General features: G+C 38.2%; 1 protein-coding gene across 4 annotated transcripts in view; it reads left to right on the forward strand.

The window, feature by feature from the left end:
- Nucleotides 1-26,471, forward strand: part of KCNQ5 (potassium voltage-gated channel subfamily Q member 5) — a 509,046-nt gene that overhangs the window by 46,340 nt on the left and 436,235 nt on the right. The window lies entirely within an intron of this gene.

Consider the following 26,471-nt stretch of genomic DNA (forward strand, 5'->3'; position numbering starts at 1 on the left):
TTTATTTAATGAGTATAGTAAATACTAAAACATTCTTCTTTCCAAAGTTATATTCATTAAAAGTGACTAAGTTGGGGGAGAAGGCAGGAAAAGGGAGTGGAGCAGGAGGTGGAGGAGGAAGGAAAGGCCATGGAAGGGGAGGGATTCAGACAGACAGTAAGGGTTGTACATTGAAGAAGAGTGGTGGAGGGTGGACACAGGAGGATGTGAAATGAAGATATTTAGATTTAGTAAAGGGCACACCCTACTGTTCATTTAGACTGTGGAAATCAGCATCGTTATCATTTTTCTCCTGCCTCTGAAAGTCATTTAGCTGGTTAATTACTTCGTCCAGGTTTTCAACCTTCTGATTTCTTTACTTTGGTGCAATAACTTGAGGGGGCCACAAGAGTGGACAGTGGAAACTTGTTTCCTAGACTGCAGTAGCAGTGACAAAGCAGTTTCATTTGGATGAAAGCAAACCAAGTGTTCACAAATCAAAAGTTCTCCCCTTCAGCTATATGACGAGGTTAACATGACTCAGCTTTTTATTTCTAGAATTTCAATCAGTCTCAGTGCAATATGTTACATTCCAAACATGAACAAATTACTTATTTTATTCTAGTAAAACATTACCTCATAAACTAACTTTTAAGATTTGAAGACTGAAATTATGCAACGAATAATCCAGATCTTTACTCCAGATCTTTTTTGGAAACAGAGGAAAGAAAATATTTCTGTCTGTTAATCTGTCATCTCCAGTGCTTTTTTTTTTTAGGAGAAATTATTTTTCATCTCCTAAAACCTTGATAATAATTAGAGTTAAATTTCTTAACTTGATGTGTTGGAGGACAGAATCAATAGATGCTAAATGGAGGTCCTTAAGAAAAGGTTTGCAGTAGGTGTGACAAATTGTCTTTCGACAATCTAAGTAAGGCTTTGCTATCAACTAGTTTTGATACTCTGCTTCATAGAATAACTGTTTTATTCAGTTAGTAAATATGTGTGAGCATAACTGCATGGATGCTACTAGATCTCTTATTTTAAGTAATATAATTATTATATAAAGACTTTTGTAGGAAGTTTTTTGCTAAGTTGCACTTAACGTTTTCATTACGTAAGGCACTATAGTTCCTTCTTTTAAACAATCCAGTAGTATTTTTTTGCTTTGTTCAGGTCTTTCTGAGACAAAAACACAAAGAAACCTTCTTCTCTGTTTATATTTCCCTAAAGACATTATATGTTGGTATCAGGGTACCACCTGATTTTTTTTAAATTGAATATCCAAAACTGTCTTAAGGACACATAAGGTTTAATCATGAACTTATTTGTTAAATTACCAAGTTAATTTTACTTTCTATCCAAGGGCTTTCCAAGAAATTATAAAATTGTCATCTGTTGCAAATAAAAGTTTAAAAGTTCAATTCCCAGGGAGAATTAGAGAAAGAGATCTAAACTGTATTAATTTGTCTTGGAATTGAAGTAGTATTTAAGTTACAACATTGTGTTTTTGAATTCCGTTGTGGAAAGCCAGTCTTTGTCTCTGGGCCACCGATTTCAGTTTTCCCTTCTGGCCCTAGTGTCTGCTGCCACTTTGCCTTACAGACTTGCCTCTTACACAGACAACAACCCCCTAAGATTAACCTCAGTGGTTGAGATTGAATGACTGGACCATAGTGAGAACTGCCAGTGAGATAATCAGTGTGAACTTCCCTGGCATGCTTCCTAAAGATATGTGTCACAGTTTTCCAGAATAACCCCTGGTGAAACTCTGCCTTTAGGGAATTCATCTCCCTTATTTCACTATAGATTCTTTTAAACTAAGCCTTAGGGTTTTACGTAGCTGGAGCCTTACACTATTCATTTGTAGGGTGGTGGTTTTATGAGACGGGAGCAATGTCTTAGAAGTATCCATCCACTTTAGAATTGAGGGAGTGAATTGCTGGACATTTTAACCTAGTTTACTAGGACAGTCTTTCCTTTGTTTTAAAAATATATCCAATCTGAGCCTCTTATTGATTTTAATACTGTGTATTATTCCTTATGTAACTGTTTAAATAAATGCAGAGCATTGTGTCTTTGGAGAGGCTATTATGGGATCTAATTCCATTAACTCTTAGAAAGACCTTCTAACTTTTGAGATTACCAACAGGGAGCTGACTAATCTGCCTTGAACTACCGTACATCCCATTTAGCACTCCATGAAAAGGACTAGTTATTCTCTACTCTTCTCTTGAACACAAAGACACCTCCTAGCATGTGAGCTACAAATAGGAGAAGTGTGTGGGAATGCAGTACATCTAAAAGAATGGAAAATTTTCTCTGTTTTTTTCCTGGATTGTTTAAATATTGTTTTTCTCTCTCATGAAGTAATAGAATAAAAGCCCCCTTATAAAGTATTTTACTTTATTATAAACTCAATTATACTGAGTCAGAGCACACTCAGGGATGATATAGGAGGGACAGCAGGTTAGTATCTATGTCCTTGGTTTTCAAAGTGAATTTCTGGAGTAAACACCTCAAACTTTCCTAGATTAAAAAAGAATATAAAGATTTCTGTGTGGAAATGACAGGAAATTTACTATTAATTTCTTTATATTGCAGTTGTGGGGTTGATTGACCAACACACTAGCAATTTTTTAAATGCTATCACTTATCTTTTTGTTAGTATCTTATTTTTGCTTCTTCCTGTAAATTTGACATTTTAAAAAAACTGGGTGAAATCTTTGTTAGAATAATTCTATCCTAATCTCTTATAAAATGCTGATTTTTAAAACCTCTTTATGTGGAGATGAAATTGATGTGTCTAGGCCTTTCACTTTGTTTTTCTTCAAAAGCCTGATGTAGAATAACAGGACCAAATTTTAGGAGGTCTTTGCTGGCCAAAATCCAAACAGTGTTTTTGGGTAACAGTGAGCGTTTAGGTTTGGTCAGTATTTGTCTCTTCAGCTTCTTTTGTTTTTTGGTGTTTGTTTTGTTTTGTTTTTGTTTTGACCTGGCATTTGTATATGTATGTATCTATATGTGTCTGTGTTTCTTTTTTTGTTTCCAATTTTTATTTATATTCTAGTTAGTTATCATACAATGTAATATTGGTTTCAGGAGTAGAATTTAGTGATTCATCACTTACCTATAACCCAGTGTTCTATAACAAGCTTTGAAATGTGTAAGGCTGACCTCCTTGAGCTACCAAATCATATTACTTCAGTAATTGTGGTCTCAGTTCATTTCGTCTTACCAAAAACAGGTCAGCTAAAACCTGGTTCATAAGATCAGATGCACACCATGCCACACTAGCCTCTGAAGCCCTGCTCCACAGCTGTGACAGGCCATCTGGGGCTTACTCACACCAGACCCAAAGTAACTGGTGAGCACTTGGGCCTTTTAGGTTCTGCCCTCTGGAAACACCAGTACCGGCCTTTATGTTTAAGATCACCTGATGAAAGGGCGCCTGGGTGGCTCAGTTGGTTAAGCGACTGCCTTTGGCTCAGGTCATGATCCTGGAGTCCCGGGATCGAGTCCCACATCGGGCTCCCTGCTCAGCAGGGAGTCTGCTTCTCCCTCTGACCCTCCCCCCTCTCATGTGCTCTCTCAAATAAATAAATAAATAAATCTTTAAAAAAAAAAAAAAGATCACCTGATGAGATTGTCTCCAGGAATGGAGATGCAGATGGGATAGTTCCCAGACAATCTGGGAACCTCAGGAATGGGAATGTTTATATTGGGATGACATAAAATAATTTTTTGGGGAGGGAGGAATCTTGTAAAGATTACTGTCACTGTTTACCATACCATGAGCTTTTTCTAAACTACTTAAATTTATCTTGTAATGTGATCTGTCTAATGTCACAGAGAATGAATGTATCCAGCATGAACATTTTACTGATGTTTGTCTTGCCTTTACTAAACCTTATCTTGTAATTGACAAACTTGCTTATTTTTCTGTTTCAAATACAACATGTTTCAGAATAAGGTTTTAAAGTTTAGGTAAGAGAGCACGTTTTAACTTTAGAGTGTATCTGTGTCACCTAGCATAATACTAGGGAATTCAGTTGAATGAGAAATTTCTTCTGTGCACCTACCATGTTCAAAACACAGTTGAGGACCTAGGAATTACTTACAGACTACATGTAACGCTACTGAACTGTAAATCAAATATCAACATGTAAGGTTGAACGAGCAGCATTGTTTCCTTCTTTTCATTTTTCATTACATTGATGGATACCACATGCCTTTCTTAGGTAATTTTTTTTCCAGGTGGTTAGTAATTACAGCCATTATTGTCTGTGATATGGCAGGGCTCAGATAGCAGCTATTCTGCTTATAATCAGATGAACAAGATATTATGTTTGGCTTTCTTTATGGAAAAAAAAAGGCATTTTATGAAATTGTGGTTAGAGGGTTGTTAGCAAGAAGGATGTGTGGTTTCTTGGAATTACAATTTGAACGTTTTAGAGAAACAGAGGAAAGTGTCTCTCTGTCGGACTGAAATTGGCTTACGTCATTGCTTCTCTAGCTGAAGTCTGTGGATTCTATCAGAAGTGTCACTGGAATAAGACATGATCCCATAAAAAGGCATTAAGTAATGCTAAGAAGATGATGATAAAAGTAGTATCAGCTGACCACATGCCCAGCATCACTGGGCACTTTAAATGTGTCATCATTGAATTCTCACAACCCTATGTTATTATCGTTTCATAGATGTTGAAATTGAGACCTAGAGAGATTAAGAAACTTTCTCAAGGGCATTAATAGGGGAATCAGGATTCCTATCTGACTCCAGGGCTTATGCTCCTAATGCCGCATCGTTACACATTATTAAATAAAACCTTGCATTAATGGCACTTCCAAATGCATTAGATTAAAAAAAAATAAAGAGGGGTTTCTGGGTGGCTCAGTCAGTTGAGCATCTGACTCTTTTTTTTCCTTTTTTTTTTTTTTATGTTATGTTAATCACCATACATTACATCATTAGTTTTTACTTGATTTCAACTCAGGTCGTGAGCTCGGGGTGGTGAGATTGAGCCCCGAATTGGGCTCCATGCTGAGTGTGGAGCCTGCTTAGGGTTCTTTCTCTCCCTCTCCTTCTGCCCCTCCCCTGCGTGAGTGCACGCTCTCTCTGTGTCTCTCTCTCAAAAAAAAAATTGGGGGGGGTGCGCCAGGGTGGCTCAGGTGGTTAAGCATCTGCCTTCGGCTTGGGTCATGATCCCAGGGTTCTGAGATAGAGCCCCACGACTGGCTCCTGGCTCAGCGGGGAGCCTGCTTCTGCTTCTCCCTCTCCCTCTGCTTCTCCCTCTGCTCATGCTCTTTCTGTCTGTATCTCTGTGTCTCAAATGAATAAATAAAAGAAATCTTTAAAAAAAAATTTTTAAAGATAATAAAGAAAAAATAACACTGGTCATATGTTATGTGTACATTTTTAATAAAAATTATGTTGGGGCACCTGGGTGGCTCAGACGGTTAAGTGTCTGCCTTCCGCTCGGGTCATGATCCCGGGGTCCTGGGATCGAGCCCCACATCGGGCTCCCTACTGAGCGGGGGGCTTGCTTCTCCCTCTCCCTCTGCCTGCCGCTCCCCCTGCTTGTACTCTCTCTCTCTCTCTGTCAAATAAAAAATAAAAAACCTAGGGCGCCTGGGTGGCTCAGTTGGTTAAGCGACTGCCTTCGGCTCAGGTCATGATCCTGGAGTCCCTGGATCGAGTCCCGCATCGGGCTCCCTGCTCGGCAGGGAGTCTGCTTCTCCCTCTGACCCTCCTCCCTCTCATGCTCTCTGTCTCTCATTCTCTCTGTCTCAAATAAATAAATAAATTAAAAAAAAAAAATACGTGTGTGATGCTCCAGTAAGTGTTTAAGATGCTTTGAAACAACATTTAATTTGCGAGCTTGTTTTTATTAATGTGCTCGATTAAGTAAATTATTTTCCCACTTTGTCTATGTTCCATATTTGATCTTCTGTGATCTTCTGATTACATACAATGTAATTTTTACTTAATTCCATTTTGACTTTACTTCATTCCAAAAACAAAAACAAACAAAAAAAGAAATGTGAAACACTTATTTTATCCTATGAGAAAAGCCAATAAAAGGAAAGAATCACCCAAGGCACTTTTTTTTTTTTTTAATTTAAAATTGGCAGGGAATTTTGTTTAGAAAACTATGGAAACCAACTTGAGATTTACATACAAGGATTTCAAAACTTGTTTTGCTAATGCAGTGTCACTCAAGAACTCACTGAACCTCACAAGGTAAGCTTTCAGTGAATGTTTGTTTTGGAATATGATGATGACAGGCAAGAATTTCCTACATTGAATATTGAGATATAATTCACATACTGTACAATTCACCCTTTTAAATATAAAATTCAGTGGTTTTTAGTATACTCAGAGTTGTACAACCATTATCACTATGTAATTCCAAAACATTTTTATCATTCCAAAAAGAAACCTCATCCATATTAGCAGTCACTCCCCACTCCTACCACCACCACCTCAGCCCCAGGCAGTCCCCAATCCACTTTCTGTCCCTATGGATCTGCCTGTTTTGGACATTTAATATAAGTGGAGTTACACATCATATGGTCTTTTGTGCCTGGCTTCTTTTACTTAACATAATGTTTTCAATCATCCATGGTGTAGCAAGTTTCAGTACTTCATTCCTTTATGTTGCTAAATAATATTCCACTGTGTGGATAGGCCACATTTTATTAATCAGTTGATGGATGTTTGGGTCATGTATTTCTTTCATACTAAAATCTGAAGAGTAGGAGCATGAATACAGCCCATGCTAGTTTCTTTTTTTTTTCTTTAAGATTTTTTATTTATTCATGTGTGTGTGAGAGAGAGAGAGAGAGACAGAGAGAGCACAAGCAGGGGGAGAGGCAGAGGGAGAAGGAGACAGACTCCCTGCTGGGAGCCTGACGTGGGGCTCCATCCCAGGACCCTGAGATCATGACCTGAGCTGAAGGCAGACACTTAACCATCGGAGCCACCCGGGCACCCCTGGCCCATGCTAGTTTCTAACTGGAGAACAATAATTAACACTCTTGCCTCTCTCTCATATTAACAACATAAGTCTATGAAAAGAAGATACCATTAGAAAGAAAACCCTGACTTCCGTTATTCAGGTAATTAGAGAACCATGAGAATGTTTTTTCTCACTTAAACGCCTCAGCAAGTTAATTTTGTTTTTCTTTACTTTGCCTGACATTTGGTAGTATAAATTCATTGGCTGGAACCCAAAAAAAATCCACATTAACAGAGATATAAGAAATACCTCTTTTTATTATTGTACACTAAATTAAGTCTAAAAATAATCAATGTAGTGTTGTGAAATGAAGAGTCAAAATTAGGGTTGTGTTTTCCTCATCGTCTTTGTTGGATTATTCCCAGATAACCCAAAGAGAAACATATATTTCAATTTATAGTGAATTTTGTGATCGGATACTTTATGTGGGTGTTTAGCAAGTAGTGATAGAAGAAAGAGCACTAGTCTGCAATTACTTACTGCAAATCACAAGCTGCTAGAAATACTGCTTACTAAGTGTGTACCAAAGGGCTTGAGTAAGAAGGAGTAGACGGGTCATGAAGTTTTGTTCATCCCATTACTTGCTTCTGTAAGCCATGATGCCCGTTGAGTGACCTGTGTGGGCATCATAGATCTCCTAGGGAGCACGCAGACCCTGCGGGTTTGGGAAATCCCATCAGGGCGTGAGAGGCAGGCATGAGGGCATGCTGTGGGATGCCCTTGTCTCTTCCTACTACGATGATAACAAAAACAAAGATTACAAGAGCTAATAGCTGTTATTCATCAAATACTTAACTAAATCTGCAGGGCACATTGCCTCTATATTTTACCTCTGACTTCACAACCCTTCAAGATAAGTCGTATTGTCACTGTTTTGCTGATGAGAAAGTATGGCACTGAAGAGTGAAGTGGTTCTCCCTGCGTTGCACAGCTAATGAGTTAGCGGAGCTGGAATTCAAATACAGGCTTGACCACATCCAAAGTCCCTCTCTGAACTAGTCAAAGAGAAGCAGTTAATGTTTGACATGCAAACTGTATTGTCACACACCCATAATATTGATGATAATATGGTTTATGTGGCCCAAAAGGTGAGATGCGGCATGCCTGCCTCAAGTAAATCTGTTGTGCCTGCTTTTGTTCTGGATCTTGTGACTTCATAGCTACCTCTTTCAGCTTATTCCCGTGGCTTGCCCTCTTCCCCCATGCTGTGATCTTAAGCTACTCAGAAGATAGGATAGAGTTTTAATGGAATCAACAAGGGAACCATCCCCTTTTAATACCTTCAGTACCCATTGCTGACTTACAAAATTTGGAAGCATCCTAGAATATTTAAATTTTTTTTTTGAAAAGTCTCTAGATGTACCCTGGTCTCAACTCCTGGGTTGCCTTGGAGAATCAAAGGAGTCCTTCTTATCTGAGGAACTTAGAACCTCCTGCAGTTCTCTAGGATTTGAGGATTTCTTGGAGTGTCAAGAGCTAACCCATTTCTTGTAAGATCTTCAAATCTGACCCAACTTTCAAGTCCTTGGAGAAAAGAGCCTGCCTGAGCTATTTCTGTATAAGGTCACATCATGAAATATTCTGTTATGTATTTTAATGCCTAGGAATCCCATTTATAACATTGAAAGGACTGAACAAATTCCTCCCACAGTCAAGTTCTTTTGGCCAGCACAGCACAGACATTGTCTTTGGGAAAGACACACTTGCTTATGTTCTCCACAGCCCCCTCTGCTATCTGTTAAGACCACGTCCATCCTGCTTCCCTAGTTAATATTCTCTGCCTGACCCTGAAGCCATTTGTTTCTGAAGCCCCCAGAAGAGAGAATCTTTTAAACTTCTAGCTCTACTGTTCTCTGATTCTCCGATTATTTCCAGTTTATAAAATAGGACTTGGGTTCCTTTTCCTTTGTCCCACACTCGGACCCTCCTTGCTTTCCTTTACCCCACTTTCCTTCAGTGCCCAGACATCCAGTTCTTCTAGCCATTCTTGGCTGTCCACATTCTTGGCTACAGTGCCCCACTTGTACCTTGCCCCCTTCAATGCCCCAGTGTCCAAAGCACTGCTTATATGCCCCTGCTTTATTCTTTTTGCTAAATTGTCTATCACTATGAGGAACCATGAGAATACGCTGTTTAAACTGATTCACACTGAGAATGAATAATGCCAAGTATTTCTTACTTTACTGTTAGGAAGGGGGTGGGGTGGAATGAGGAAGAACTTATGAACTCCAGTGATTCTTTAGTTGGTGGATTGCCAGGGTGGTGAGGGTGAAGGGACTGTGGAAGGAGAATTCTTATTTTTAACACCGCTCAAAGAATGGAGGGGAAGGGAGAGGCTATGGGCACCCAGCTTCCAGGACGTTCTTCTTTCGGTGTTAACAGGAGAACTGGTTGCTACCCCACATCTAGATGTCCCACTTCCTTCCTCCCTGCGGGATGCACCCTCTCTAAGGACTGCTCTGGCCCCAACTATATCTGACTTGGGACCTTAGTGTCTCTTAGCCTCCATGCAGTGGCTGAAAAATGCCATGCTTGATTCTACACATGCTTGATTTGCTTTGCTTTTAATTCTACAACCAGTTCTGTAGGGTGTCTTTATCACAGCTTTGTAAGTAGAGAAATTAAGTATAATTAATTCAAGGTCACACAGATAGTAAGTGCTGAAACTGGTCCTCAAACTAAAGTGTGCCTGAACCCCAAAGCCAAGGCTTTGCCTCCTGACTTTATTAAGTTATTAACTTCTTGGAATTCCCCATCTCCAGATACCCGTGTCAGAGGAGGGAGAAGTCTGCACACACATTCCCACCCACTGCTGGACTCTGGTCTTCAGAGGGATCTCAAAGCAAGTTCTTGTGAGGCACACATACCTTTTGTCTCGCACAGATCATCTTAGCTGTACTTGGTGTAGCTGTCCCTTTTACATGGCCTGGAGCTTAGTTTTATAATTGTCAACAAGTAGCTTTCCTTTTGCACACCCTCATAAATCATCATTGCCTGCCCTCACAGAAGAATCTTACCTGTGAGATAGCTTTTAGTGCCTTCATTTTATCAGTAATGAAAAGGAGACTTTGAGAGTTTATACTGACCTGCAGTCAGTGTCAACACATGAGTCTTCTGATTTCAACTCCCATAAGTAAACCCTTCTCATATATGTATGGCCTCATCACCTGTTATGCACATGGTATGATACCTGGCTTCTACAAAGCAGAAACTAGACAAGTAAATTGAATAGGCCCACCGTGGTTCTCCCAGCTCCCCCCCACCTCAGTCTGGGTGAGGGTAATCCCACTCCTGGCATTCAAGGTCATTCCTCAGTCAGATCCAGGTGCTCTTGTTTTGCACTAGTGGAGACCACATCCCACACTCCCCTGACACCTGAGGTCACCGACAGATAAGACCCTAGCCACCTGCCCACTTTAGGGCATATCCACATAATAGGTGAGAGTTGTAAGGACAAAGTATTTGAGTTTCTTCCCAAGGTGTTACTTAGCTATTTTGTCTAGAAAACTCTGTCCACTCTGACAGGCAGTAAAAGCTTTTTAAAAACTTGTATCACTGTCTCTTTGGGCAGACGTGCCCCTGTGACCAGACATTACTATCAGGCCCCAGGCATTGCTGTATTCCTCCTCCACATGATGCCTCAAAAACATTTCCTTATGGGCTGCGTTCTTGGCATACAACATTGTCCCTCCCCTCTTCTGTTTATACATCAAGTCAAAAACAAATAAGCACAAAGAAACACACAGAAGGAAAAAAAAAACACAGGGCAGTAAAAAAGGGTTTCAGAAATACCATCAAGTACATCTTTTGTACAGTACACACCTTTCAGGGGCTATTCAGGACCTCGGGGGTGACAAGGTTCTTAAAGTTCACTCTTTTAAGAGCTTTTCTCTCTCCTTCCTTGTCTAAATTTAGATGGGGACCAAGTGTTTACTTTGAGCATTTCTTTATCTCTACCTCTTTTCATTTGCTGTTTCTTATCTTGTGTAGTTTGGGAAGCAGAAGAAGAGGCTAGTCAGAATTATACCTAAAAAAAAGTTCCAGGATCCCTGTGATGCTCCTGCTATAAATAAATGTATGCACTGTATAGTGCTAGAAATTGTGCAGTCATTCTGACTGCCATCACATCTTTTAAAGTTATTACTAATTTTTCGACAAAGTTCGAAACAGTTGAGGGGTTTTCTGGGGATAGGTGAGATTTGGTCAGGCATAAAAAATAAAATATAGAAGTTTTCCAGAAAATATTTAATGTCATTCTTGATACCCATTATTAAAATTGTGCCCTATTTATCTGTAGAAAATACTTTTTATTATATTTTTCCATTTAACTTGTTTTAATGGTGTATAATAATGTAAAATCTCTACAGTTGTAAAAATGTGTTTTTGAAAATTTTAGTTTAGTGTGTTGTTTTCTCATTGTACCCGTTACTAAAAAACATAAGCTCAGTAAATACCCATCACCTTCAGAAATATTTCATGTCAAAATAAAAGTACATGTAAAGTAAAAACAATTCTTTAGAGTGAGAGAAACATTATAGCTATATAAATAACTAAAGAATTTTTCTTGTGTTGTTAATTTTAGCCATTCTGACAGGTATGAGGTGGTATCTCATCATGGTTTTCAATTGTATTTCCCTGATGATGAGTGATGTTGAGCATCTTTTCATGTGTCTGGATGTTTTCTTTGGAAAAGTGTCTATTCGTGTCTTCTACCCATTTCTTAACTGGGTTATTTGTTTTTTGGGTGTTGAGTTTTGTAAGTTCTTTATAGATTTTGGATACTAGCCCTTTATCTGATATGTCATTTGCAAATATCTTCTCCCATTCCGTACACTGCCTTTTAGTTTTGTCGATTGTTTCCTTTGCTGTGCGGGAGCTTTTTATCTTGATGAAGTCCCAGTAGTTCATTTTTGCTTTTGTTTCCCTTGCCTGTGGTGACATGTCTAGTAAGAAGTTGCTTCGGCCAAAGAGGTTGCTGCCTGTGTTTCCTCTAGGATTTTGATGGTTTCCTCTCTCACATTTAGGTCTTTCATCCATTTGTACTTATTTTTGTGTATGTTAGAAAGTGGTCCAGTTTTCCCAAACTCATTTGTTGAGGAGACTGTCTTTTTTCCATTGGATATTCTTTCCTACTTTGTCAAAGATTAGTTGACCATATAGTTGTGGGTCCATTTCTGGGTTTTCTATACTGTTCCATTGATCTATGAGTCTGTTTTTGTGCCAGTACCATACTGTCTTGATCACTACAGCTTTGTAATACAGCTTGAAATCTGGAATCATGATGCCTCCAGTTCTGTTTTTCTTTTTCAAGATTGCTTTGGTATTTGTGGTCTTTTGTGGTTCCATACAAATTTTAGGATTTTTTTATGCTAGCTCTGTGAAAAATGCTGGTGGTATTTTGATAGGGATTACATTATATATGTAGATTGCTTTGGGTAGTATAGACATTTTAACAATGTTTGTTCTTCCAACTGGTGAGCATGCAATGCTTTTCCATTTCTTTGTGTCCACTTCAGCTTCTTCTTTTTTTTTTTAAGATTTTATTTATTTACTTATTTACTTATTTATTTGAGAGAGAAAGACAGAGATAGCGACAGAGAGCAAGAGCGGGGAGAGAGTGAGAAGCAGGGCAGGGAGCCTGACGTGGGGCTCGATCCCAGGACCCTGGGATCATGACCTGAGCCAAAGGCAGATGCTTACTCGACTGAGCCCACCCAGGCGCCCCTCCACTTCAGTTTCTTTCATCAGCGTTCTATAGTTTTCAGAGTATAGATCTTTTACTTCTTTAGTTAGGTTTATTCCTAGGTATCTTATTATTTTGGGGATCAATTCCTCGATTTCTTTTTCTGTTGCTTCGTTATTGATGTATAGAAATGCAACAGATTTCTGCACATTGATTTTATATCCTGCGATTTTGCTGAATTCATGTATGAGTTCTAGCAATTTTTTTGGTGGAGTCTTTCAGGTTTTCTACATAGAGTATCATCTTGTCTGCAAATAGTTAAAGTTTGACTTCTTCCTTGCCAATTTGGATGCCTGTTATTTCTTTTTGTTGTCTGATTGCTGAGGCTAAGACTTCAGTACTATGTTAAATGGTGATGGTGAGGTGGGCATCCTTGTCTTGTTCCTAACTATGGAGGAAAGCCTCTCAGTTTGAGGATGGTATTAGCTGTGGGTCTTTCATTTATGGCCTTTATGATGTTAAGGTATATTCCCTCTATCCCTACTTCATTGAGGGTTTTTATCAGGAAGGGATGCTGTATTTTGTCGAATGCTTTTTCTGCATCTCTTGACAGGATCATATGATCCTGTCAAGGATAGGATCCTATCCTTTCTTTTACTAATCCAGTGTATCATGTTGATTGATTTGTGAATATTGAACTACCCCTGCAGAGTTTTGACTCTTAAAAATGTCACATGAAGTCATTAAACATTTTTTTGTTCACTCCAAGTTCTCAAATTTGGGAACTTAATTTACTGATGGTCCCATCTAAAGTTAATTTTGAAGTTTAAAATAAACTTCATGGAGACAGCCTTCTGGAGTCCTCTGGTTAGAATACAAATAGAGTGCAGCTGTACTCCAGTGTGTGGAGATCTCTCCCATCACAAGTCAGAACAAAATGAGTGAGAGCTGTGACAGAGATGCAGTGACTAGTGGCCAGAAAGTCATGAGTCTACTTCCTCTGTGGATGGCATTAGCCTCCACACATGAAAAGCAAAACCTCCAGCAAAAAGAGATGTTCTTCAGTCTCAGGCAGCATCCTCCAGCTCATCCAGGCCCCTCCCAAACATAAACATTTGTTACAAGGTACACTAGGTAGGAGAGCCCTGAGCATCACTTTCAAAACACGGGGAGCATCTGGGGTGGGGAGGGGCTGGAGCAGCATCCCTGTGCACAGAACAAAACGCATTTGTGATTGATGGACACCAGAAGATTTCAGTCCCTTTGAAAAGATAAATTTCAGAGGTGGCAGATTTTGTAGTACCTGAGAAGTTGTGATCAAATAAAAATTTAAAGACCATATGTACTCATGCTTACAAAGTATTAAGCAAACCGTGGTTTATCTGTGTTCATGATATTAAGTCTTTTGTTACTGTTATTATTGAGGTAAAATTTACATATATGAAACGAAGTACAATTTGATGATATTACATGAAGTTTTAAAGTAATTTAGTTATAGTTTCTTTAGTTGAAAACAACAATTTTTGATGCAGCCCCAATGCTGAAGGAAAAATGAAAAATACAACAAAATTCCATAGGAAGTTGACAGTGTCTGATTCAGTAATGATTTATCTTCTATTTCAAGAGTCATTTAAGAGTTAAAGAGTACAAGATTACATTTGTAACATGTGAATTTCAAAACTTAGCTGGAATAGCTTGCAAAAGCATGAAAACATGCTGTTTCCACAGGATCCTTTTGCCATGCATTCATACACGGTCACACTCCCATGCTTATTAATAATTTCATGTTCATCATCATCATCATCATATTTTCACATTACTCTTCCTAAAATTTTGACCTGTTTCCAATTCTCTGTGTTTTGGTTCCCACCCCTCTTTGCCTTATCTCCTTCATTTTATTGTGTTTCATGAAAACAAGGCTTGTGTCCTATTTAGAGTTGTGGGGAGAGAGCACTAGTAAAATTTCTTGTCATAGGGCGCCTGGGTGGCTCAGTTGGTTAAGTGTCTGCCTTCGCCTCGGGTCATGATCCCAGGCTCCTGGGATCGAGCCCCGCATCGGGCTCCCTGCTCAGTGGGGAGCCTGCTTCTCCCTCTCCCACTCCCCCTGCTTGTGTTCCCTCTCTCGCTGTGTCTCTGTCTGTCAAATAAATAAATAAAATCTTTAAAAAAAAAAAATTTCTTGTCATATGTTGTTGAATTGAATTGACTTAAACAATGTAAAACACCGATGTTAACAATGACTAGGTATCTTCCTACAAGACTTATAATGGAAGGAACAAAACCTGTGTGTTCTTTGCTATGATTGCAATCGAACATTGCTGCTGCCAGTGCTGATGTCAACATCTCCGTTGCCCCAGGCACACTTAGAATGCTAATATGGGGTAACACGTACATGACTTCTAGAATCTGTGTCCAGAAAAGTCTAACAGCCCAATAGTTTAGATTTCTTAAGCCACAATAGTGGAAGTGTATTTCTCCCAGTTTTTTCCATTCATTGACTCCTAAGGAGGATGCTAATGTATAACATATACTAAATATCACGAAGAGTACTATGCATGAGCTATATATAAGTAGGCTTCAGAGAGTATAAAAAAGAATGAAAATTACACGCATCCCTTGTTTTTTTCCTTAATAATAGATTAGCAATTGTTATGTATCAGATAATGATTCAGAAATATCCAGAATCATTAACTGATTAGTCATTGAATTTATTAGCTTAAATTGGCTTTTTTTCTTAGTATAGGTTCTTGAAAGCTTGAACTCCAGTTAAAGATCAGTAAATTCAAAAGGTTGCAGAGTACTTGACATAATATATTTGAAATGAATATTTATTTCTTTTACCTCTCTGTTTGCATTAGACTCATGTCAATTATATGGTTCCTCCCTATAGCCTCAATAATAAAGAGATTTCAAGTTGGAATGTATAGTGCTATTTTTACAAGTATTGTTTAGAAACCAATTTATAAACCCTGTGATTTATGAAATATTTGTGAACAAAACTCCTAATGTCTTTGGAATGCTGCAGATGAAAGAGGGTCTTGTATTGAGCAATTTGCCAGTTTGAGACCTGCCTTTTACAATTGCTCTGCATTTGACCCTTTAGTCCTATTTTGAGTTACCAGATGAAAATAAGGTTTCCCTTCAAGTGGTGGTTGCTAAGGGCAACTGCTACTGACGCCAAAAGATGAATACTCTACCTCCTTAGTATAATGCCTACTTTGTGAGCTAAATAAAGAGCTAAATTGCAGAGAAAGAAGTCATATAAATGTGAAATATCAAGAAAGGAATAGAAACAGCAATATTAGAGATGTGAAAATCAAAAAGAGAATTACTATCAGCAGTTTTTTGGTAACTGCCTGATACTTTGGATAGCTATCCTAATCACCTGGGTACTCTGCATTTCCACCCATCATAGCTAGAAAATTAGCAACGTTTGCTGGCACAAGCCTTTCTTTTGTAGCACAAATATTTAATTAGTTCTTAGTGGATTTTGAAAAAAATGCAAGTGAGATTCTGATGGAATTGCATACTAAGGTATTTGTCAACTTTTTGTCTTGTACCTTCAAAGCCCAGATAGTTTTGCCATCACAATTGCTTTATGCTGTTTGGAAAATTTGTAGCAGATAGGGGCAGTTATCTCTAACTGCAGTTGAGATAATAGATTGTTTTTTGAACATGTTGGTTTTCCTAGTCAATAGAAAGTGTTTATAGCAGCATGCATAATTACTTTGACCAAATTGTGCTATTTTAATATAGCCTTTGCTATGATTGCAAAAGTCTTAAATTGTATCCTAGGCATTGCTGTTCTTGAAGGGTGAGTTCATTACTCTTTTATTGGCATCTGCTCCGTGCCAGGAATCACAGACTGATTGGGAAAATGGACATAAAATCAAGTAATTCAGATTAATATACTGTGAGCTATAATCAAGGCATAAACTAGATGTTATGGGAACACAGAGGAAGAACTATGTTCACTGACTCTCAGATTTAGCTGTGAATGGATGTGTGTGAGAAACATCTGCCTGCAGCAAAGTCACTTCCTTGATTATCAAGGTTCATCCAACTGGTCTGTTTGTTTCTTTGCATTTCTCTTTCCTTCCTCTCAACTTCTGAAATTGTTGATTAAAGAAGATAACTCAGCTAGATAAATAAAAATCTTTAAAAAAAAAAGGGGGGGGGGGGCGCCTGAGTGGCTCAGTCGGTTAAGCGGCTGCCTTCAGCTCGGGTCATGATCCCAGGGTCCTGGGATCGAGCCCCGCATCGGGCTCCCTGCTCGGCGGAGAGCCTGCTTCTCCTTCTCCCTCTGTCTGCTGCTCTGCCTACTTGTGCTCTCTCTCTATCTCTGTTAAATAAATAAATAAAAATCTTTAAAAAAAGAAGATAACTCAGCTAGAGAAGATTCTTCTTCCCAGAGTAGAGAGGCTGGGATATGGGTTCCTCTACCCATCCTACGTGAGCATGAATGTTTTTGACGTTTTCTTTTTCTTTATTTTTTTAATTTTTTATTTAAGTTCAATTTAATTAACATATACTGTATTATTAGTTTCCGAGGTAGAATTTAGTGATTCATCAGTTGCATACAACACCCAGTGCTCATTACTTCCAAGTGCCCTCCTTAATGCCCATCACCCAATTACCCCATCCCCTTACCCACTTCCCCTCCAGCAACCCTCAGTTTGTTTCCTGTAGTTAAGAGTCTCTTATGGTTTGCCTCCCTCTCTGTTTTCATCTTATTTTATTTTTCCTTGACCTTTTCTAAGATGTCAGACAAAGAGGAAAAGAACTCTAGAGACACAGCTTGAACAACCTCTGTTTCCTCTTGTTTCCCAAGACAGTCCTAACTTCAAATGAGTCCTCCTGCCCTGGTAAGATCCCCTTTATCAGATTTTATGTCCTGATGCACTTGATTTGGGAAATATGGTAAATGTAGCAAAAATGCACAGGAACGAAGGAGGACCTATGAGACACTGCTGCACTGTGGTGCAAAGTTCGTGATAAGGAGCAATAAGAATTGACAGTAGAAACTAGGCCTATAAAGACATACTAAAGAAGGTTTTGTATGCAATACTAAGAAGTTTGGACTTTGTGCTCCAGGCAGAGAAGCCATCAAATTTTTCAACAAGAGAAGACTGGTGATCATTTTTTCAAAAGATAATAATTCTAATATGAAGATGTAGAATATATTGGGTTTAGGTTTTCAGGAAAGAGATTAAGCTTGGAAGTATAAATTTATGAGTTGTTAACTTATACATCGTAATTAAAGCCATGGATAGGAGGGACCAAGGAAAGCAAGGAACATAAGAAGATAAGCAGGAAAGAAGGAAGGAATCTTTAGCAGTATATGTGATTGGAGATAAATGAAGGAAAAACAAGCAGACAGGACTGTGAAGGAGTGATTAGAAAGAAGAGAACCAGGAAAGTGTGTTTAGGAGCCAACCAAGGAGCGCATTTTAAGATAGAGGAGTTGATAGGCGTGCCAAATGCTCCCAGGAGGCAAGTAGGATGAAAATTGAAAAAGTACTAGTGGACTTGGCAATCAGAAGGTCATTTGAACCTTAGTGCTATTTGGGTTCACTTCATAAGGTCTTCTTTGTTAAAGAAAAATCTGTTAGTACTGGGGTAAGAAAGTTTCTGGGGGGCAAGAGAGGAAATCTAATGGAGTAAAAGTTTTTCTTTGGAGGGAAAAAAGTTGGGATTACAGGAAAATGAACCTAGTCTTATGGCACTAAAGGAAGTCCTAATCGTAGAATTATGAGACTATTACTGCTTGTTTATATAGTGCCACCATAGGCCAAGACTCTACCTAAACTGTTTCAGAGAGGTGAATATCTTAATTGCTTATACTGAATCCAAATTTTGAGGTAATAAGCAGACATATTAAAACTAGCACCCCACTGATTTAATTTGGAGAGAGACATTTATATTAGCTGTTTCTAAGACTTTTCTTCCAACCTTTCTCAAAACCATAGTTATTTCATAATTGGTTCTCAATTTTAAAGTAGAACCGCTATAATAAAAAAAAAAAAAAACGGCTTCAGATGTTTTAGTTCCTGAAAGTGTCAGAACATCATGTTTATCTTCTCTTTATTCTTTTCACTGGTTTTTGGAGAACCTTGATTAGCTTACATTTTCAGATTTAATTTCTTTCTTTGGGCCCTTATATGTGAATGCCGGCTACCTTCTGCCCAGCAAAAACTAGGATAGTCCCATTCTAACCCACCCTGTTGTAAGCAGCAAGCTCAGGGAGGGTAGTGAGAAATTGTACATTTTTGACTGTGTGAAATATGGACAGTTGTTTTTTTCTGGTAATTGCCCTCTTCTTCGATATTTCACAAGATATCCTTTTCATGAGAAATAGTACACAGGAAATACGCAACATCTGTGACCCTCTGAGAGGCCTTGCGTGGGGTGTGCCCCTGTGGCCGGGAGGAGAACTTGGTTTGCAGATAAACTAGCTGGATGACTGAAGGTTTCTGTCATTTGGGTCTGAATGCTTGACATGGTAACAGACACATCCTTTCTTTATGTCTGTCCTTTATTCTCATGGATTGAGAGATGCAGAAGGGTCATGTGGCAGAGTTAGGAGAATATGCATTGGCGCAGAAAGATGGAGTACTGGACTTTAGTTCTGACTTGGGCCCATATTAACTTTGTAACTCTCTATGGACAAGTCAGTGCAGCTTGCTGAGTCTGAATTTCCTCATCTCTAAAATAAATGCAATAATGTACCCTGAGGACCTCACAGAATGGCTGTGAGGATCCAGGGAGAGACTACCTGGAGAAATGACCTGAAGAAGTATGCTGTTGTTGATACATTGGACCTACACCATTTTCTGTTAGAGGACAAGTACCATCTAGATATTTGTACACATAAATGATCATTGTTGTAAAACAAAGCTCCACGTGTCTGTATTTCATGACTCAGTTCCATTTCAAAAGGACATTAATTTCAACCTGAGCTCAATAATGTTTTCATTTCTCATTTTTATGAATTTTTAAGCTTACAGTAAAGTACAGAAAATCATAGCTATTCTTGTACCTTCCTCATAGCTAAAATGGTCAGACCATTTTGCATCATTTCCTTCAGATTTTCTTGCAAACAAATGAAGTTTACAGATACTGCTGAAGCCCCACCTTCCCATCTGTTTCTTCCCTTCTATGAATGTTACTATTATCTTTAAGTTGGCATCTATCAGTCCCATGCATGCATGTCTTTGTCCTTTTACTACACTTCAGTTTTTCCATAATATATATAATTATAATATTTGTTTTATATATGTGTATATATATGATAAATGCACACATATACATATACTGGAGGATATATGTTTTGGAGGATTTAAACTTGTACACAAATTATTTCATTCAAAAATAATGTTTTGGGGCGCCTGGGTGGCTCAGTTGGTTAAGCGACTGTCTTCGGCTCAGGTCATGATCCTGGAGTCCCGGGATCGAGTCCCGCGTCGGGCTCCCTGCTCGGCGGGGAGTCTGCTTCTCCCTCTGACCCCCCTCCCTCTCATGCTCTCTGTCTCTCATTCTCTCTGTCTCAAATAAATAAATAAAATCTTAAAAAAAAAAATAATGTTTTGGGAGATTCATCCATGTTACACATATAGTTTTAGTTCATTTAACTTGAAAAGAAAATATGAATTCTTACATTACTGGTAAGAGGGTAAATCTGGACAAATATTTAGTAGAGCAATTTGGAAATACTGAGTAAATTTCAGAGAATATATATCCTATGACCCAGAAATTTCATTTTATACACAATCTTTAGAAACTATCACACATATGCAAAAAATGTGAATAAGGTTTTTGATAGCAGTGATTTTAATAATGAAAACATGGAAGTAATCTAACTAGTGAAATGGACAAATGGTACAATACTATATAACAGCTAAAATAGCATTTTAATAAAGCAGTGTATGGTAATTTTAGAAAAATGATCAAACTATTAAAAACATGTAAGTATACAAATAATACTTGAGAAAATCTATGTGTGAAAAATTACTTAATTTGAAACCTTATAAAGCAAAATATATTCTCTTATACCTCACTCACTATAATTTTTTATATAATCTATTTTTGCTCAGAACCAGTGTATTGGGATTGGATATTTAGTTAGTTCAGGTAGCCAACATATAGTACATCATTAGTGTATTGGGATTGAATGAGCTAACTACAGGAGAAAAATAAGACATCTCCAAAAGAGATGCAGGTCAGTAAATAGGCAAGATCTACTTTGCAATTTTATTTCAATGTTTTTATGCAATGCTGGATAGCAACTGCTTATACCATCTCAGTAAATCACAATCAAAGAAGTCCTTGAAATTAGTGTTATTTAGGGGTCCTCTGCTTTAAGAAAATCTGGCATATTAAAACATGGGCTTAAACATATATAGTAAGGGGCGCCTGGGTGGCTCAGTTGGTTGAGCGGCTGCCTTCGGCTCGGGTCGTGATCCCAGGGTCCTGGGATCGAGCCCCGCATCGGGCTCCCTGCTCGGCGGGGAGCCTGCTTCTCCCTCTCCCTCTGCCTGCCTCTCTGCCTACTTGTTCTCTCTCTCTATCTCTCTGTCAAATAAATAAATAAAATCTTAAAAAAAAAAAACCATATATAGTAAATTGGGGAATTCCTAAAAGAGAGGAATACAAATTCTTTTGGATAAGGACACTCAAAATATCCTAAATATGACTCAATATACCAAATTTATTTTTTTAGTGCTTCAGGAATACATCCATTGCATAAGGAGGAAAGGTACATCCATAATTTGAAAGGTAGTAATTTTAGCATTAAACAATGATTGACAGGTAAGTATCACATATTATTAACTATGATAAACTATACTGAAGATGAGGATAACCAGATTATTGCTACTCACCCTTCTAAAGTCTCATAGTTGCAGTCAATCACAGTATCTTCCTTTATTTGCATATCTTGCCATGTTCATCACTGTGATGCTGACAGGATGTTCTTTTAGCTCATTCTGTAAAACTAATATGTTATAAATCAGGTGATCATTAAAGTCTAACAGGGTTTAGTTTTGTGATTTCATTCTATTCAAGAATCATTGAGTGACCTTTTCACTGTGAAACAGTTTTTCAGAGAATATTGATTCTGCTGCTCTGTTAGGATGGTTTTTACCAGTCATTCAGACTATTCACGTATATCCTAGATCCTGCCAATTATGCATTTCTGGGCACCATCTGAAATGAGGAGGGAGCAAGTGGGATGCAGGAGGAGGAAGGAAGGGCCATGTAGAATAGTTATAGAATCAAGTAACTCATGATGGGTCACAGCTGTGTTTATTTCAGCGGCTTCTTCTGCTGAAATTTGGGATACAAATTCTAGGTTTATTCCTGGAAGAACATTTTTCTCTCAACTATATGCAAAGAAAGCAGGTGAGGGTAGCAAAACAAACTGTAATCCAAGATGAATTTCGGAATTGGAAAATTTAGAAGAAATGAGGAAGTGGGAAAGTTTTGCTCTAGTCTTCTTTCTGGTATGAAATATTATTGATCAGATGACTGTGTCAGGTTCAAACTAACAGTGAGTCAAGATGAGATCAGTGGCTAAATGCTGACAGACCTGCCATTTAGAGATTCGGCAAATTGTTCCACCAGCCAAAAAGGGATTTAAACAATTCCTTTATTCATGCCAGCTGATTAAGACCTTGCTTAGCTCTTCTCTTGACCTTTAAAATTAATGATTTAGGTTTTTTTTTTGTTTGTTTTTGTTTTTTTACTATAAGAGTTAAATTATCCTACTTGGCTGATTATATCTTCAGGTACATTAGAAGAATGCCAAACCTCCAACTTCATTGTGAGCTACATAAATACTACAATTGAAGAACAAACAATGGCTCTATTACTCTCAAGAATTTATATTTTTATGAGATGAAGTTTTATTTGATATAAGAATCCTTTAACCACATAATTTTCATTCTTAGCCACTTAGTTTGGTTGATGTTGAGATGAAATGACTAATTTGAACTTTGCTTAATTTGAAAGTTTAACATAATATAGATTAAGCTTAAATTCTCTCATATTGAAGTGCCTCTTATTACACTGTTAAATTAAACTTCTGTGGGGGCTCCTGGGCCTGGGTGCCTCAGTCGGCTAAGTGTCCAACTCTTGATTTCCGCAGAAGTCATGATCTCAGGGTTGTGAGATCAAGCCCCCCATCAGGCTCTGTGCTCAGTGGGGAGTCTGCTCAAGATTCTTGCTCCCTCTCCCTCTGCCCCCCCACCAATGCATTCTTGCTCACTCTCTCTAAAATAAATAAATAAATCTTCAAAAACTTAAACTTCTGTGAGCAAAATAGTTAACATTTTTTGAATATTAACCGTGTTTGAGGCATCAGACTTTCCATGCATCACGCCTCACTTTTCATACATAATTATTCCTTATTTCTACTTCTGTATCTGTAAAATAAAGACAATAACTAGACCCATCTCAAAGTCTTGCTTGAGAATTAAATGAGATCATTTATAAAGCACTTTGAGCAGTAAACAATAAATGTAAGATATTAAAATCAGCTATTTTGATAATCAAAACAGTCATAAGAGATAGGCATTATTATTCCCATTCTTAATATACAGGTAGCTCACACAGCTAGCAACGGGCAACACTGAGATGCAAAAAATCCCAGTTATGTTTGGTTTTAAAGTCCAGTCCGTTACCTCATTCAAAGAACTAAATAGCAATTAGTTTTTTTTTTTACTTTAACATATTACAAACTCTTCAAACAAACCCTGACATAAAGAACTCCATCCCTGTCATCACTATCCTAGTTCTATCCAGGCCCATTCTCTCTTATTCAGATTGCTTTTGTTTTGTTTTGTTTTGTTTTTCTGGGGTTTTGTTTGCTTTAAAGAAGATTTATCAGGTTTAGTTTGAGTTTCTCCTTTTAGAACGCAATATCCGATTCTGAGATCCTCAACCACAGTGCCAGTTGGTGGTGGGTGTGTCACAGGTAGTTTAATTCAAAGCAGTAGAACAGTACAATAAAGAACTAACATTTACAAATGACTCTTTAAACATAAATTACAGCAGATACAAGATTATCCCTAAAACAACATCCCATTGACTCCATTACAAACTTACCTGTTTCTTGAGAGGGAAAACAGTCTCCTGGGAATCTAAATAAACTGCAGACCTATAATCCACACACAACTGCAAGAGGGTCTTCCTTGCCATCATCCATTACAATTGCTGGGTTGAAAGATGGAGAATGGCTGAGCAGACCACCCTTCAGCTAAGCTTCCATAGAGGTTCTCTTCCCAACTTAACTGACCAGGGGAGGAAAAAGTATTGATATACCTAGAATCATCAGATACCCTGTATGTTTGGGATCAAATGACATTTTAGCTCTTCTATCATTTGACTTCATTGCTGCTTATTACCAGGTTCATTCATGGTGTCAGCTCATTTTAGAAGTACAACATCAACAACAACAAAAAGTTCCAGGTGGGATTTTATTTATTTTTTTTTTAATTTTTTTTAATTTTATTTATTTATTTGAGCAAGAGAGAGAGAGAGAGCAGGGGCAGAGGGAGAGGGAGAGGCAGACTCCCCTGCTGAGCAGGGAGCCCGATGTGGGGCTCAATCCCAGGACCCTGGAATCATGACCTGAGTAGAAGGCAGCCAACTGAGCCACCCAGGCGCCCCAACCATTATACCATGGAACCCCACTTCCAGGTGGGATTTTAATACCAAAACTATAGGGGAAAATATTAGTAGCTGAGTTAACTAAAATAACTGTCTGAGAAAATTGATAAATTGTATATGTGCACTTTGTAAAAGGCTCAAGGTAAAAGGATGTTTAATGAAAGCTCCATATTCATGAAAATTTAACAAGCAATCCAGAAAATCAGCCAAATTTTTTATATTTTTGTACAAGGGTTAACCAAAACTCACATAATATTTAAGGCTTTTTATCCCAACTTCAGAGCCTCTGAAACAAATTTCACTTGGTTTAACCTAAAAAAAAAAAAAAAATGCTGTTTTAGGCCTTTTTTTTTTTAAACTTTTGAAAAGCAGGTACCAAAAATTGTGATACCAACTTTTCAAATAAAATACTGTTCAAGAATTAGTCACAAATTTCAAAGTTTTATAAGTAGGCAGTATTATAAATTCTATAGCTAAGAATTATTTTGTGTTTCATGCATATGGAGGGAAAAAAAGAGTAATGTGGACTGTTTTTTGTTTTAAGATTTTTTATTTATTTGAGAGAGAGTGAGAGAGTGCAAAAGAGCACTAGCAGTGTGAAGGGCAGAGGGAGAAGCAGACTCCCCGCTGAGCAGGGAGCTGGATGTGGGACTCTAACCTGAGACTCCGGGATCACAACCTGAGCCAAAGACAGACACTTAACCGACTGAGCCACCCAGTCAGGTGTTTTTTGATGTAGTCAATAAACTCTGTATTACATCACTATACATCACTATTAGGAGAATGTTCAACTGAGTTGTTAAATTCTTCCCACATTAGAAATTCTAGAATAATTTAAAGCATTAAAATTATAAAATAATTCATAATAAATGCAATATTATTTTCTTGGCTGCTCTTCTTAATTTGTATGTATTGTCCTAGACTGTTCTTTCAGAGGAAAGCCGGTATTCACAAACTAATGCCTTTTCAATGAGATGCATTATGAGGGTGAAAGTGAGGCCAATCAAGGATAAAATACTAAAATCTGTGTAGCAATGTGACATGCTTCTTAGGTAAAAGGATAGGAGCCAAATGCAGTCACCAATTCCATGCAGCTCAACGGAAATAAAGGTGGACATTCCTGAATTATTGGTCAAGCTCAAGGAAATACAGATTTCTTTTTTTTTTTTTATGAGTACATAAAAAGGTTTAGGAACCGGTGTTTTGCAAGTGATAAAAAAGTATTAAGTTCTTGGAATGTTGCAATAAATAGCTAAGGTTCTCGTAGAGAAGGATCTGTTTTTGAATTTCAAGGAACAAAAACTCCCTTTGTTTTCTTTCACTCTCTGTGGAAATACTTTAAGACTCAGCCCCAGGTCTGTGTACAGCAATCAGATAAGTTTGGCTGTTGTTCCCCCATGTCCTCAGCACGTGACTCATTCATGCAGAACACTGACAGACAAACAGATTCTCATTGTCAAGGAGTATACATTACCCTACACTTCGTTGCAATTGCAAAAAAAAATGGTGACTTTACAATGAAATTCCATTTCATCAAGCTATACTTTTGGCAGATCCAAGTGAAAAAAATATTATTTATATTTACTATTTTTTCCAAGTGTTCTGCCTTATTATCTCTTTAGAATCGGTCTTAGATTCCTTTTAAAAATACTTGACTAATCTTTCTCCTGCTCTCCATCCCTGTCATCCCTGACCTGCCCCAAGCCTATTAACTGTCCCATTTAAATAGTCTCCTAACTGGACTATTCTATACCATCTACCACCATCTACACACAGCCACAGGAGTAGTCTGTTAGGATGCAGATCTGCTGCCATCGCCCCTTTGCTAGAGCCCCGCAGTGGCTCCGCAGCCCAGCAGACAGAGGACAAGCTCAATCAGGGCAGAGCACACCCTCTGCGAGGAAGCAGCCATCTCTCCATCTACTCTCCCCGAAAACTTTGAACTCTACTCCAGCAATCCTGAACTACCTCCAGTGTCTTACCCTTTGCATCCTCTGCCTTTGCCCATGCTGCCCCTTAATGCCCGTCCTCTTTCCTTTACTCTACTTTCTCCTTTAGACTCCACTCCTAAGTCACTTCCTCCAGATGTGGGTTGGGTGGCCTTTGTTTTTGAGCCCATG

The sequence above is a fragment of the Mirounga angustirostris genome, unplaced genomic scaffold, assembly GCF_029215605.1.
Source record: "Mirounga angustirostris isolate CCGP_5_RB_7025 unplaced genomic scaffold, mMirAng1.0.hap1 SCAF_8, whole genome shotgun sequence".
NCBI classification, from domain to species: domain Eukaryota; kingdom Metazoa; phylum Chordata; class Mammalia; order Carnivora; family Phocidae; genus Mirounga; species Mirounga angustirostris.